This window comes from Caloenas nicobarica, unplaced genomic scaffold, assembly GCF_036013445.1.
Source record: "Caloenas nicobarica isolate bCalNic1 unplaced genomic scaffold, bCalNic1.hap1 Scaffold_97, whole genome shotgun sequence".
NCBI lineage: Eukaryota > Metazoa > Chordata > Aves > Columbiformes > Columbidae > Caloenas > Caloenas nicobarica.
The window spans coordinates 380,835-395,707 of NW_027017726.1; positions in this window are offsets into that span (position 1 = coordinate 380,835).

Here is a 14,873-nt window from a genome sequence, read left to right on the forward strand (position 1 = left end):
AGTCCCTGTAGCTACAAAATAGGGGAGTAAGCAACCTAATAGAGCCCCTTTTTTGCAAAAAGACAGTGTGGATTTGTTGCCAGTGCAGCCTTCCTTCCAGTAGCAATACTGCCTGTAGTATCATGTATGGAGGCCTCAGGGCTCGCTCAGGGCTTGTCACGCAGAACTGCAGGCCTGACAGAGCAGAACTGCTCTCCTCTCCTCTCCTCTCCTCTCCTCTCCTCTCCTCTCCTCTCCTCTCCTATTCTCTTCTCTCCTGTCCGCCAGTCCAATATCTAAGAGACTGTTTGCCTGAAAGGACAGAGGGGTTTCAGTTCCAAAATCAATTTCAAGGACACATAACACAATGAATTTTATTTTATTTTGTTGTTAATTTAGTAATTTTCTTGATTTTATGTTAATTCATGTGATGTTTCTTCGTGTCATTTTTTTTTCCCTTTGTGACTCTGTTTCAGAACCCAGGCTCACAAGCATTAGCTCAAGCCCAAGTGTAGCCAGGAGTAGGCTGAGGCATTCTTCAGTTTAGCCTGAGAAAAGATCCCTTGCAGGCTGGCAAAGGCAAGTCCCAGAGCTGCAGAGAGCAGCAGCAGGAATAGAGGCCAAGCTGTCCGCGGTTCCTGCAGAGGGAGAACCTTGACAAGGAGTTGTGGGACTGACCATGCAGAAAAGAGGAGGAGGAAGAAGAAGAAGAAGAAGAAGAATTAGAAGAAGAGGAAGAAGAAGAGGAAGAAGAGGAAGAAGAGGTGAGTGGTACCGTGGCATCTCTTCCAAAGCGTGACATGTAGCGATGACGAGCAGACTTTTTGCCTTCCACAACTTGTTTGGCTGCTGTACTTCTTGGCCAGGGATGCATGAGAAGCGCTCTGGTCCCTGCCAGGCGCTTGTGTTACCTGCAGGGAGAGCTGAGAAGTGGCAGCTGCGGCTGCCAGCATGGTGGAGCATGAGCAGCCGGCTCCCAGGCCAAATGGCCCAAAGAAATGGTGGCAAGGGGCCGTGCTGAGAACTGCAGAGGAAGGCAAAAAACCGCCGGGGACCAGTGCCAATGTGCCCCGGGGGAAAAAGTTCCTTGCTGAGCCCAGTGCTGGCCATGGGCTGTTCCCTGAGCATGTGAGCCAGACCTGGCTCCTTGTCCCACAGGCTGCTCATGCTTCCCAGGAGCTGCCCAAGCCCTATCCTCCCTTGAGCTGGAGCTATCTGGCGGACTTGCCAGAGTGCCCAACTGCCTCTGAGCTGATAGACCTTGTGGGCAAGAATCCTTGCTGTCCCTGTGTAGGACACCAGTGGGTGTTCCAAAGCACTACAAGCCCTTGCAAGCCCTTGCAAGCCCTCGACATCCTATCTCTTACGGCTCCTGAGCGTTGCTCTGTAGGAGATGAGGATGGTGAGCTGTGCAGTGCTCCTCAAGAAGGAATTGCCTTGGTCTTGCCACTGCTATCCAGTTGAAAAGGATTTGCATCCATGAGCCGAGCTTGGAAGGTGGCCCTGCCAGCAGATTGCCTTGCAGCGGAGAACCTCCAGCAGCCTCATGCAAGGTTTTCTTCCCTCAGCCCCTGGCCTGTGATTCCAGCAGCTCCTCAAGTGCTTCCTGTCAGATGTGCTGGGGCTGCCCCCGGGCCAGCTCTGGCAGTGGACACGGGAGGCTGCTCCTCTGGATCCTGCGTGGGGCCTCGTGACCACTGTGTTGCCGGGTGCTGGCATTGTGACATGGGGGTGACACAGCCGCACATGTGCAGCCCTTTGGAGGAAGCCTTTGGGGTGCTGGCTCCAAATCAGTCCCTGTAGCTACAAAATAGGGGAGTAAGCAACCTAATAGAGTCCCTTTTTTGCAAAAAGACAGTGTGGATTTGTTGCCAGTGCAGCCTTCCTTCCAGTAGCAATACTGCCTGTAGTATCATGTATGGAGGCCTCAGGGCTCGCTCAGGGCTTGTCACGCAGAACTGCAGGCCTGACAGAGCAGAACTGCTCTCCTCTCCTCTCCTCTCCTCTCCTCTCGTCTTCTCTTCTCTCCTGTCCGCCAGTCCAATATCTAAGAGACTGTTTGCCTGAAAGGACAGAGGGTTTTCAGTTCCAAAATCAATTTCAAGGACACATAACACAATGAATTTTAGTTTATTTTGTTGTTAATTTATTAATTTTCTTGATTTTATGTTAATTCATGTGATGTTTCTTCGTGTCATTTTTTTTCCCTTTGTGACTCTGTTTCAGAAGCCAGGGTCATAAGCATTAGCTCAAGCCCAAGTGTAGCCAGGAGTAGGCTGAGGCATTCTTCAGTTTAGCCTGAGAAAAGATCCCTTGCAGGCTGGCAAAGGCAAGTCCCAGAGCTGCAGAGAGCAGCAGCAGGAATAGAGGCCAAGCTGTCCGCGGTTCCTGCAGAGGGAGAACCTTGACAAGGAGTTGTGGGACTGACCATGCACAAAAGAGGAGGAAGAAGAAGAAGAAGAAGAAGAAGAAGAAGAGGAAGAAGAGGAAGAAGAGGTGAGTGGTACCATGGCATCTCTTCCAAAGCGTGACATGTAGCGATGACGAGCAGACTTTTTGCCTTCCACAACTTGTTTGGCTGCTGTGCTTCTTGGGCAGGGATGCATGAGAAGCGCTCTGGTCCCTGCCAGGCGCTTGTGTTACCTGCAGGGAGAGCTGAGAAGTGGCAGCTGCGGCTGCCAGCATGGTGGAGCATGAGCAGCCGGCTCCCAGGCCAAATGGCCCAAAGAAATGGTGGCAAGGGGCCGTGCTGAGAACTGCAGAGGAAGGCAAAAAACCACCGGGGACCAGTGCCAATGTGCCCCGGGGGAAAAAGTTCCTTGCTGAGCCCAGTGCTGGCCATGGGCTGTTCCCTGAGCATGTGAGCCAGACCTGGCTCCTTGTCCCACAGGCTGCTCATGCTTCCCAGGAGCTGCCCAAGCCCTATCCTCCCTTGAGCTGGAGCTATGTCGCGGACTTGCCAGAGTGCCCAAGTGCCTCTGAGCTGATAGACCTTGTGGGCAAGAATCCTTGCTGTCCCTGTGTAGGACACCAGTGGGTGTTCCAAAGCACTGCAAGCCCTTGCAAGCCCTTGCAAGCCCTCGACATCCTATCTCTTACGGCTCCTGAGCGTTGCTCTGTAGGAGATGAGGATGGTGAGCTGTGCAGTGCTCCTCAAGAAGGAATTGCCTTGGTCTTGCCACTGCTATCCAGTTGAAAAGGATTTGCATCCATGAGCCGAGCTTGGAAGGTGGCCCTGCCAGCAGATTGTCTTGCAGCGGAGAACCTCCAGCAGCCTCATGCAAGGTTTTCTTCCCTCAGCCCCTGGCCTGTGATTCCAGCAGCTCCTCAAGTGCTTCCTGTCAGATGTGCTGGGGCTGCCCCCGGGCCAGCTCTGGCAGTGGACACGGGAGGCTGCTCCTCTGGATCCTGCGTGGGGCCTGGTGACCACTGCGTTGCCGGGTGCTGGCATTGTGACATGGGGGTGACACAGCCGCATATGTGCAGCCCTTTGGAGGAAGCCTTTGGGGTGCTGGCTCCAAATCAGTCCCTGTAGCTACAAAATAGGGGAGTAAGCAACCTAATAGAGCCCCTTTTTTGCAAAAAGACAGTGTGGATTTGTTGCCAGTGCAGCCTTCCTTCCAGTAGCAATACTGCCTGTAGTATCATGTATGGAGGCCTCAGGGCTCGCTCAGGGCTTGTCACGCAGAACTGCAGGCCTGACAGAGCAGAACTGCTCTCCTCTCCTCTCCTCTCCTCTCCTCTCCTCTCCTCTCCTCTCCTCTCCTCTCCTCTCCTCTCCTCTTCTCTTCTCTCCTGTCCGCCAGTCCAATATCTAAGAGACTGTTTGCCTGAAAGGACAGAGGGGTTTCAGTTCCAAAATCAATGTCAAGGACACATAACACAATGAATTTTATTTTATTTTGTTGTTAATTTAGTAATTTTCTTGATTTTATGTTAATTCATGTGATGTTTCTTCGTGTCATTTTTTTTTCCCTTTGTGACTCTGTTTCAGAACCCAGGCTCACAAGCATTAGCTCAAGCCCAAGTGTAGCCAGGAGTAGGCTGAGGCATTCTTCAGTTTAGCCTGAGAAAAGATCCCTTGCAGGCTGGCAAAGGCAAGTCCCAGAGCTGCAGAGAGCAGCAGCAGGAATAGAGGCCAAGCTGTCCGCGGTTCCTGCAGAGGGAGAACCTTGACAAGGAGTTGTGGGACTGACCATGCAGAAAAGAGGAGGAGGAAGAAGAAGAAGAAGAAGAAGAAGAAGAAGAAGAGGAAGAAGAAGAGGAAGAAGAGGAAGAAGAGGTGAGTGGTACCGTGGCATCTCTTCCAAAGCGTGACATGTAGCGATGACGAGCAGACTTTTTGCCTTCCACAACTTGTTTGGCTGCTGTACTTCTTGGCCAGGGATGCATGAGAAGCGCTCTGGTCCCTGCCAGGCGCTTGTGTTAGCTGCAGGGAGAGCTGAGAAGTGGCAGCTGCGGCTGCCAGCATGGTGGAGCATGAGCAGCCGGCTCCCAGGCCAAATGGCCCAAAGAAATGGTGGCAAGGGGCCGTGCTGAGAACTGCAGAGGAAGGCAAAAAACCGCCGGGGACCAGTGCCAATGTGCCCCGGGGGAAAAAGTTCCTTGCTGAGCCCAGTGCTGGCCATGGGCTGTTCCCTGAGCATGTGAGCCAGACCTGGCTCCTTGTCCCACAGGCTGCTCATGCTTCCCAGGAGCTGCCCAAGCCCTATCCTCCCTTGAGCTGGAGCTATCTGGCGGACTTGCCAGAGTGCCCAACTGCCTCTGAGCTGATAGACCTTGTGGGCAAGAATCCTTGCTGTCCCTGTGTAGGACACCAGTGGGTGTTCCAAAGCACTGCAAGCCCTTGCAAGCCCTTGCAAGCCCTCGACATCCTATCTCTTACGGCTCCTGAGCGTTGCTCTGTAGGAGATGAGGATGGTGAGCTGTGCAGTGCTCCTCAAGAAGGAATTGCCTTGGTCTTGCCACTGCTATCCAGTTGAAAAGGATTTGCATCCATGAGCCGAGCTTGGAAGGTGGCCCTGCCAGCAGATTGCCTTGCAGCGGAGAACCTCCAGCAGCCTCATGCAAGGTTTTCTTCCCTCAGCCCCTGGCCTGTGATTCCAGCAGCTCCTCAAGTGCTTCCTGTCAGATGTGCTGGGGCTGCCCCCGGGCCAGCTCTGGCAGTGGACACGGGAGGCTGCTCCTCTGGATCCTGCGTGGGGCCTCGTGACCACTGTGTTGCCGGGTGCTGGCATTGTGACATGGGGGTGACACAGCCGCACATGTGCAGCCCTTTGGAGGAAGCCTTTGGGGTGCTGGCTCCAAATCAGTCCCTGTAGCTACAAAATAGGGGAGTAAGCAACCTAATAGAGTCCCTTTTTTGCAAAAAGACAGTGTGGATTTGTTGCCAGTGCAGCCTTCCTTCCAGTAGCAATACTGCCTGTAGTATCATGTATGGAGGCCTCAGGGCTCGCTCAGGGCTTGTCACGCAGAACTGCAGGCCTGACAGAGCAGAACTGCTCTCCTCTCCTCTCCTCTCCTCTCCTCTCGTCTTCTCTTCTCTCCTGTCCGCCAGTCCAATATCTAAGAGACTGTTTGCCTGAAAGGACAGAGGGTTTTCAGTTCCAAAATCAATTTCAAGGACACATAACACAATGAATTTTAGTTTATTTTGTTGTTAATTTATTAATTTTCTTGATTTTATGTTAATTCATGTGATGTTTCTTCGTGTCATTTTTTTTCCCTTTGTGACTCTGTTTCAGAAGCCAGGCTCACAAGCATTAGCTCAAGCCCAAGTGTAGCCAGGAGTAGGCTGAGGCATTCTTCAGTTTAGCCTGAGAAAAGATCCCTTGCAGGCTGGCAAAGGCAAGTCCCAGAGCTGCAGAGAGCAGCAGCAGGAATAGAGGCCAAGCTGTCCGCGGTTCCTGCAGAGGGAGAACCTTGACAAGGAGTTGTGGGACTGACCATGCAGAAAAGAGGAGGAGGAAGAAGAAGAAGAAGAAGAAGAAGAAGAAGAGGAAGAAGAGGAAGAAGAGGTGAGTGGTACCATGGCATCTCTTCCAAAGCGTGACATGTAGCGATGACGAGCAGACTTTTTGCCTTCCACAACTTGTTTGGCTGCTGTGCTTCTTGGGCAGGGATGCATGAGAAGCGCTCTGGTCCCTGCCAGGCGCTTGTGTTACCTGCAGGGAGAGCTGAGAAGTGGCAGCTGCGGCTGCCAGCATGGTGGAGCATGAGCAGCCGGCTCCCAGGCCAAATGGCCCAAAGAAATGGTGGCAAGGGGCCGTGCTGAGAACTGCAGAGGAAGGCAAAAAACCACCGGGGACCAGTGCCAATGTGCCCCGGGGGAAAAAGTTCCTTGCTGAGCCCAGTGCTGGCCATGGGCTGTTCCCTGAGCATGTGAGCCAGACCTGGCTCCTTGTCCCACAGGCTGCTCATGCTTCCCAGGAGCTGCCCAAGCCCTATCCTCCCTTGAGCTGGAGCTATCTGGCGGACTTGCCAGAGTGCCCAAGTGCCTCTGAGCTGATAGACCTTGTGGGCAAGAATCCTTGCTGTCCCTGTGTAGGACACCAGTGGGTGTTCCAAAGCACTGCAAGCCCTTGCAAGCCCTTGCAAGCCCTCGACATCCTATCTCTTACGGCTCCTGAGCGTTGCTCTGTAGGAGATGAGGATGGTGAGCTGTGCAGTGCTCCTCAAGAAGGAATTGCCTTGGTCTTGCCACTGCTATCCAGTTGAAAAGGATTTGCATCCATGAGCCGAGCTTGGAAGGTGGCCCTGCCAGCAGATTGTCTTGCAGCGGAGAACCTCCAGCAGCCTCATGCAAGGTTTTCTTCCCTCAGCCCCTGGCCTGTGATTCCAGCAGCTCCTCAAGTGCTTCCTGTCAGATGTGCTGGGGCTGCCCCCGGGCCAGCTCTGGCAGTGGACACGGGAGGCTGCTCCTGTGGATCCTGCGTGGGGCCTGGTGACCACTGCGTTGCCGGGTGCTGGCATTGTGACATGGGGGTGACACAGCCGCATATGTGCAGCCCTTTGGAGGAAGCCTTTGGGGTGCTGGCTCCAAATCAGTCCCTGTAGCTACAAAATAGGGGAGTAAGCAACCTAATAGAGCCCCTTTTTTGCAAAAAGACAGTGTGGATTTGTTGCCAGTGCAGCCTTCCTTCCAGTAGCAATACTGCCTGTAGTATCATGTATGGAGGCCTCAGGGCTCGCTCAGGGCTTGTCACGCATAACTGCAGGCCTGACAGAGCAGAACTGCTCTCCTCTCCTCTCCTCTCCTCTCCTCTCCTCTCCTCTCCTCTCCTCTCCTCTCCTCTCGTCTTCTCTTCTCTCCTGTCCGCCAGTCCAATATCTAAGAGACTGTTTGCCTGAAAGGACAGAGGGGTTTCAGTTCCAAAATCAATTTCAAGGACACATAACACAATGAATTTTATTTTATTTTGTTGTTAATTTAGTAATTTTCTTGATTTTATGTTAATTCATGTGATGTTTCTTCGTGTCATTTTTTTTTCCCTTTGTGACTCTGTTTCAGAACCCAGGCTCACAAGCATTAGCTCAAGCCCAAGTGTAGCCAGGAGTAGGCTGAGGCATTCTTCAGTTTAGCCTGAGAAAAGATCCCTTGCAGGCTGGCAAAGGCAAGTCCCAGAGCTGCAGAGAGCAGCAGCAGGAATAGAGGCCAAGCTGTCCGCGGTTCCTGCAGAGGGAGAACCTTGACAAGGAGTTGTGGGACTGACCATGCAGAAAAGAGGAGGAGGAAGAAGAAGAAGAAGAAGAAGAAGAAGAAGAAGAGGAAGAAGAAGAGGAAGAAGAGGAAGAAGAGGTGAGTGGTACCGTGGCATCTCTTCCAAAGCGTGACATGTAGCGATGACGAGCAGACTTTTTGCCTTCCACAACTTGTTTGGCTGCTGTACTTCTTGGCCAGGGATGCATGAGAAGCGCTCTGGTCCCTGCCAGGCGCTTGTGTTACCTGCAGGGAGAGCTGAGAAGTGGCAGCTGCGGCTGCCAGCATGGTGGAGCATGAGCAGCCGGCTCCCAGGCCAAATGGCCCAAAGAAATGGTGGCAAGGGGCCGTGCTGAGAACTGCAGAGGAAGGCAAAAAACCGCCGGGGACCAGTGCCAATGTGCCCCGGGGGAAAAAGTTCCTTGCTGAGCCCAGTGCTGGCCATGGGCTGTTCCCTGAGCATGTGAGCCAGACCTGGCTCCTTGTCCCACAGGCTGCTCATGCTTCCCAGGAGCTGCCCAAGCCCTATCCTCCCTTGAGCTGGAGCTATCTGGCGGACTTGCCAGAGTGCCCAAGTGCCTCTGAGCTGATAGACCTTGTGGGCAAGAATCCTTGCTGTCCCTGTGTAGGACACCAGTGGGTGTTCCAAAGCACTACAAGCCCTTGCAAGCCCTTGCAAGCCCTCGACATCCTATCTCTTACGGCTCCTGAGCGTTGCTCTGTAGGAGATGAGGATGGTGAGCTGTGCAGTGCTCCTCAAGAAGGAATTGCCTTGGTCTTGCCACTGCTATCCAGTTGAAAAGGATTTGCATCCATGAGCCGAGCTTGGAAGGTGGCCCTGCCAGCAGATTGCCTTGCAGCGGAGAACCTCCAGCAGCCTCATGCAAGGTTTTCTTCCCTCAGCCCCTGGCCTGTGATTCCAGCAGCTCCTCAAGTGCTTCCTGTCAGATGTGCTGGGGCTGCCCCCGGGCCAGCTCTGGCAGTGGACACGGGAGGCTGCTCCTCTGGATCCTGCGTGGGGCCTCGTGACCACTGTGTTGCCGGGTGCTGGCATTGTGACATGGGGGTGACACAGCCGCACATGTGCAGCCCTTTGGAGGAAGCCTTTGGGGTGCTGGCTCCAAATCAGTCCCTGTAGCTACAAAATAGGGGAGTAAGCAACCTAATAGAGTCCCTTTTTTGCAAAAAGACAGTGTGGATTTGTTGCCAGTGCAGCCTTCCTTCCAGTAGCAATACTGCCTGTAGTATCATGTATGGAGGCCTCAGGGCTCGCTCAGGGCTTGTCACGCAGAACTGCAGGCCTGACAGAGCAGAACTGCTCTCCTCTCCTCTCCTCTCCTCTCCTCTCGTCTTCTCTTCTCTCCTGTCCGCCAGTCCAATATCTAAGAGACTGTTTGCCTGAAAGGACAGAGGGTTTTCAGTTCCAAAATCAATTTCAAGGACACATAACACAATGAATTTTAGTTTATTTTGTTGTTAATTTATTAATTTTCTTGATTTTATGTTAATTCATGTGATGTTTCTTCGTGTCATTTTTTTTCCCTTTGTGACTCTGTTTCAGAAGCCAGGGTCACAAGCATTAGCTCAAGCCCAAGTGTAGCCAGGAGTAGGCTGAGGCATTCTTCAGTTTAGCCTGAGAAAAGATCCCTTGCAGGCTGGCAAAGGCAAGTCCCAGAGCTGCAGAGAGCAGCAGCAGGAATAGAGGCCAAGCTGTCTGCGGTTCCTGCAGAGGGAGAACCTTGACAAGGAGTTGTGGGACTGACCATGCACAAAAGAGGAGGAAGAAGAAGAAGAAGAAGAAGAAGAAGAAGAGGAAGAAGAGGAAGAAGAGGTGAGTGGTACCATGGCATCTCTTCCAAAGCGTGACATGTAGCGATGACGAGCAGACTTTTTGCCTTCCACAACTTGTTTGGCTGCTGTGCTTCTTGGCCAGGGATGCATGAGAAGCGCTCTGGTCCCTGCCAGGCGCTTGTGTTACCTGCAGGGAGAGCTGAGAAGTGGCAGCTGCGGCTGGCAGCATGGTGGAGCATGAGCAGCCGGCTCCCAGGCCAAATGGCCCAAAGAAATGGTGGCAAGGGGCCGTGCTGAGAACTGCAGAGGAAGGCAAAAAACCGCCGGGGACCAGTGCCAATGTGCCGCGGGGGAAAAAGTTCCTTGCTGAGCCCAGTGCTGGCCATGGGCTGTTCCCTGAGCATGTGAGCCAGACCTGGCTCCTTGTCCCACAGGCTGCTCATGCTTCCCAGGAGCTGCCCAAGCCCTATCCTCCCTTGAGCTGGAGCTATCTGGCGGACTTGCCAGAGTGCCCAAGTGCCTCTGAGCTGATGGAGCTTGTGGGCAAGAATCCTTGCTGTCCCTGTGTAGGACACCAGTGGGTGTTCCAAAGCACTGCAAGCCCTTGCAAGCCCTTGCAAGCCCTCGACATCCTATCTCTTACGGCTCCTGAGCGTTGCTCTGTAGGAGATGAGGATGGTGAGCTCTGCAGTGCTCCTCAAGAAGGAATTGCCTTGGTCTTGCCACTGCTATCCAGTTGAAAAGGATTTGCATCCATGAGCCGAGCTTGGAAGGTGGCCCTGCCAGCACATTCTCTTGCAGCGGAGAACCTCCAGCAGCCTCATGCAAGGTTTTCTTCCGTCAGCCCCTGGCCTGTGATTCCAGCAGCTCCTCAAGTGCTTCCTGTCAGATGTGCTGGGGCTGCCCCCGGGCCAGCTCTGGCAGTGGACACGGGAGGCTGCTCCTCTGGATCCTGCGTGGGGCTTGGTGACCACTGCGTTGCTGGGTGCTGGCATTGTGACATGGGGCTGACACAGCCGCATATGTGCAGCCCTTTGGAGGAAGCCTTTGGGGTGCTGGCTCCAAATCAGTCCCTGTAGCTACAAAATAGGGGAGTAAGCAACCTCATAGAGTCCCTTTTTTGCAAAAAGACAGTGTGGATTTGTTGCCAGTGCAGCCTTCCTTCCAGTAGCAATACTGCCTGTAGTATCATGTATGGAGGCCTCAGGGCTCGCTCAGGGCTTGTCACGCAGAACTGCACGCCTGACAGAGCAGAACTGCTCTCCTCTCCTCTCCTCTCCTCTCGTCTTCTCTTCTCTCCTGTCCGCCAGTCCAATATCTAAGAGACTGTTTGCCTGAAAGGACAGAGGGGTTTCAGTTCCAAAATCAATTTCAAGGACACATAACACAATGAATTTTATTTTATTTTGTTGTTAATTTAGTAATTTTCTTGATTTTATGTTAATTCATGTGATGTTTCTTCGTGTCATTTTTTTTTCCCTTTGTGACTCTGTTTCAGAACCCAGGCTCACAAGCATTAGCTCAAGCCCAAGTGTAGCCAGGAGTAGGCTGAGGCATTCTTCAGTTTAGCCTGAGAAAAGATCCCTTGCAGGCTGGCAAAGGCAAGTCCCAGAGCTGCAGAGAGCAGCAGCAGGAATAGAGGCCAAGCTGTCCGCGGTTCCTGCAGAGGGAGAACCTTGACAAGGAGTTGTGGGACTGACCATGCAGAAAAGAGGAGGAGGAAGAAGAAGAAGAAGAAGAAGAAGAAGAAGAAGAGGAAGAAGAAGAGGAAGAAGAGGAAGAAGAGGTGAGTGGTACCGTGGCATCTCTTCCAAAGCGTGACATGTAGCGATGACGAGCAGACTTTTTGCCTTCCACAACTTGTTTGGCTGCTGTACTTCTTGGCCAGGGATGCATGAGAAGCGCTCTGGTCCCTGCCAGGCGCTTGTGTTACCTGCAGGGAGAGCTGAGAAGTGGCAGCTGCGGCTGCCAGCATGGTGGAGCATGAGCAGCCGGCTCCCAGGCCAAATGGCCCAAAGAAATGGTGGCAAGGGGCCGTGCTGAGAACTGCAGAGGAAGGCAAAAAACCGCCGGGGACCAGTGCCAATGTGCCCCGGGGGAAAAAGTTCCTTGCTGAGCCCAGTGCTGGCCATGGGCTGTTCCCTGAGCATGTGAGCCAGACCTGGCTCCTTGTCCCACAGGCTGCTCATGCTTCCCAGGAGCTGCCCAAGCCCTATCCTCCCTTGAGCTGGAGCTATCTGGCGGACTTGCCAGAGTGCCCAAGTGCCTCTGAGCTGATAGACCTTGTGGGCAAGAATCCTTGCTGTCCCTGTGTAGGACACCAGTGGGTGTTCCAAAGCACTACAAGCCCTTGCAAGCCCTTGCAAGCCCTCGACATCCTATCTCTTACGGCTCCTGAGCGTTGCTCTGTAGGAGATGAGGATGGTGAGCTGTGCAGTGCTCCTCAAGAAGGAATTGCCTTGGTCTTGCCACTGCTATCCAGTTGAAAAGGATTTGCATCCATGAGCCGAGCTTGGAAGGTGGCCCTGCCAGCAGATTGCCTTGCAGCGGAGAACCTCCAGCAGCCTCATGCAAGGTTTTCTTCCCTCAGCCCCTGGCCTGTGATTCCAGCAGCTCCTCAAGTGCTTCCTGTCAGATGTGCTGGGGCTGCCCCCGGGCCAGCTCTGGCAGTGGACACGGGAGGCTGCTCCTCTGGATCCTGCGTGGGGCCTCGTGACCACTGTGTTGCCGGGTGCTGGCATTGTGACATGGGGGTGACACAGCCGCACATGTGCAGCCCTTTGGAGGAAGCCTTTGGGGTGCTGGCTCCAAATCAGTCCCTGTAGCTACAAAATAGGGGAGTAAGCAACCTAATAGAGTCCCTTTTTTGCAAAAAGACAGTGTGGATTTGTTGCCAGTGCAGCCTTCCTTCCAGTAGCAATACTGCCTGTAGTATCATGTATGGAGGCCTCAGGGCTCGCTCAGGGCTTGTCACGCAGAACTGCAGGCCTGACAGAGCAGAACTGCTCTCCTCTCCTCTCCTCTCCTCTCCTCTCGTCTTCTCTTCTCTCCTGTCCGCCAGTCCAATATCTAAGAGACTGTTTGCCTGAAAGGACAGAGGGTTTTCAGTTCCAAAATCAATTTCAAGGACACATAACACAATGAATTTTAGTTTATTTTGTTGTTAATTTAGTAATTTTCTTGATTTTATGTTAATTCATGTGATGTTTCTTCGTGTCATTTTTTTTCCCTTTGTGACTCTGTTTCAGAAGCCAGGGTCACAAGCATTAGCTCAAGCCCAAGTGTAGCCAGGAGTAGGCTGAGGCATTCTTCAGTTTAGCCTGAGAAAAGATCCCTTGCAGGCTGGCAAAGGCAAGTCCCAGAGCTGCAGAGAGCAGCAGCAGGAATAGAGGCCAAGCTGTCTGCGGTTCCTGCAGAGGGAGAACCTTGACAAGGAGTTGTGGGACTGACCATGCACAAAAGAGGAGGAAGAAGAAGAAGAAGAAGAAGAAGAAGAAGAGGAAGAAGAGGAAGAAGAGGTGAGTGGTACCATGGCATCTCTTCCAAAGCGTGACATGTAGCGATGACGAGCAGACTTTTTGCCTTCCACAACTTGTTTGGCTGCTGTGCTTCTTGGCCAGGGATGCATGAGAAGCGCTCTGGTCCCTGCCAGGCGCTTGTGTTAGCTGCAGGGAGAGCTGAGAAGTGGCAGCTGCGGCTGGCAGCATGGTGGAGCATGAGCAGCCGGCTCCCAGGCCAAATGGCCCAAAGAAATGGTGGCAAGGGGCCGTGCTGAGAACTGCAGAGGAAGGCAAAAAACCGCCGGGGACCAGTGCCAATGTGCCGCGGGGGAAAAAGTTCCTTGCTGAGCCCAGTGCTGGCCATGGGCTGTTCCCTGAGCATGTGAGCCAGACCTGGCTCCTTGTCCCACAGGCTGCTCATGCTTCCCAGGAGCTGCCCAAGCCCTATCCTCCCTTGAGCTGGAGCTACGTCGCGGACTTGCCAGAGTGCCCAAGTGCCTCTGAGCTGATGGAGCTTGTGGGCAAGAATCCTTGCTGTCCCTGTGTAGGACACCAGTGGGTGTTCCAAAGCACTGCAAGCCCTTGCAAGCCCTTGCAAGCCCTCGACATCCTATCTCTTACGGCTCCTGAGCGTTGCTGTGTAGGAGATGAGGATGGTGAGCTCTGCAGTGCTCCTCAAGAAGGAATTGCCTTGGTCTTGCCACTGCTATCCAGTTGAAAAGGATTTGCATCCATGAGCCGAGCTTGGAAGGTGGCCCTGCCAGCACATTCTCTTGCAGCGGAGAACCTCCAGCAGCCTCATGCAAGGTTTTCTTCCGTCAGCCCCTGGCCTGTGATTCCAGCAGCTCCTCAAGTGCTTCCTGTCAGATGTGCTGGGGCTGCCCCCGGGCCAGCTCTGGCAGTGGACACGGGAGGCTGCTCCTCTGGATCCTGCGTGGGGCTTGGTGACCACTGCGTTGCTGGGTGCTGGCATTGTGACATGGGGCTGACACAGCCGCATATGTGCAGCCCTTTGGAGGAAGCCTTTGGGGTGCTGGCTCCAAATCAGTCCCTGTAGCTACAAAATAGGGGAGTAAGCAACCTCATAGAGTCCCTTTTTTGCAAAAAGACAGTGTGGATTTGTTGCCAGTGCAGCCTTCCTTCCAGTAGCAATACTGCCTGTAGTATCATGTATGGAGGCCTCAGGGCTCGCTCAGGGCTTGTCACGCAGAACTGCAGGCCTGACAGAGCAGAACTGCTCTCCTCTCCTCTCCTCTCCTCTCCTCTCCTCTCGTCTTCTCTTCTCTCCTGTCCGCCAGTCCAATATCTAAGAGACTGTTTGCCTGAAAGGACAGAGGGGTTTCAGTTCCAAAATCAATTTCAAGGACACATAACACAATGAATTTTATTTTATTTTGTTGTTAATTTAGTAATTTTCTTGATTTTATGTTAATTCATGTGATGTTTCTTCGTGTCATTTTTTTTTCCCTTTGTGACTCTGTTTCAGAACCCAGGCTCACAAGCATTAGCTCAAGCCCAAGTGTAGCCAGGAGTAGGCTGAGGCATTCTTCAGTTTAGCCTGAGAAAAGATCCCTTGCAGGCTGGCAAAGGCAAGTCCCAGAGCTGCAGAGAGCAGCAGCAGGAATAGAGGCCAAGCTGTCCGCGGTTCCTGCAGAGGGAGAACCTTGACAAGGAGTTGTGGGACTGACCATGCAGAAAAGAGGAGGAGGAAGAAGAAGAAGAAGAAGAAGAAGAAGAAGAAGAGGAAGAAGAAGAGGAAGAAGAGGAAGAAGAGGTGAGTGGTACCGTGGCATCTCTTCCAAAGCGTGACATGTAGCGATGACGAGCAGACTTTTTGCCTTCCACAACTTGTTTGGCTGCTGTACTTCTTGGCCAGGGATGCATGAGAAGTGCTCTGGTCCCTG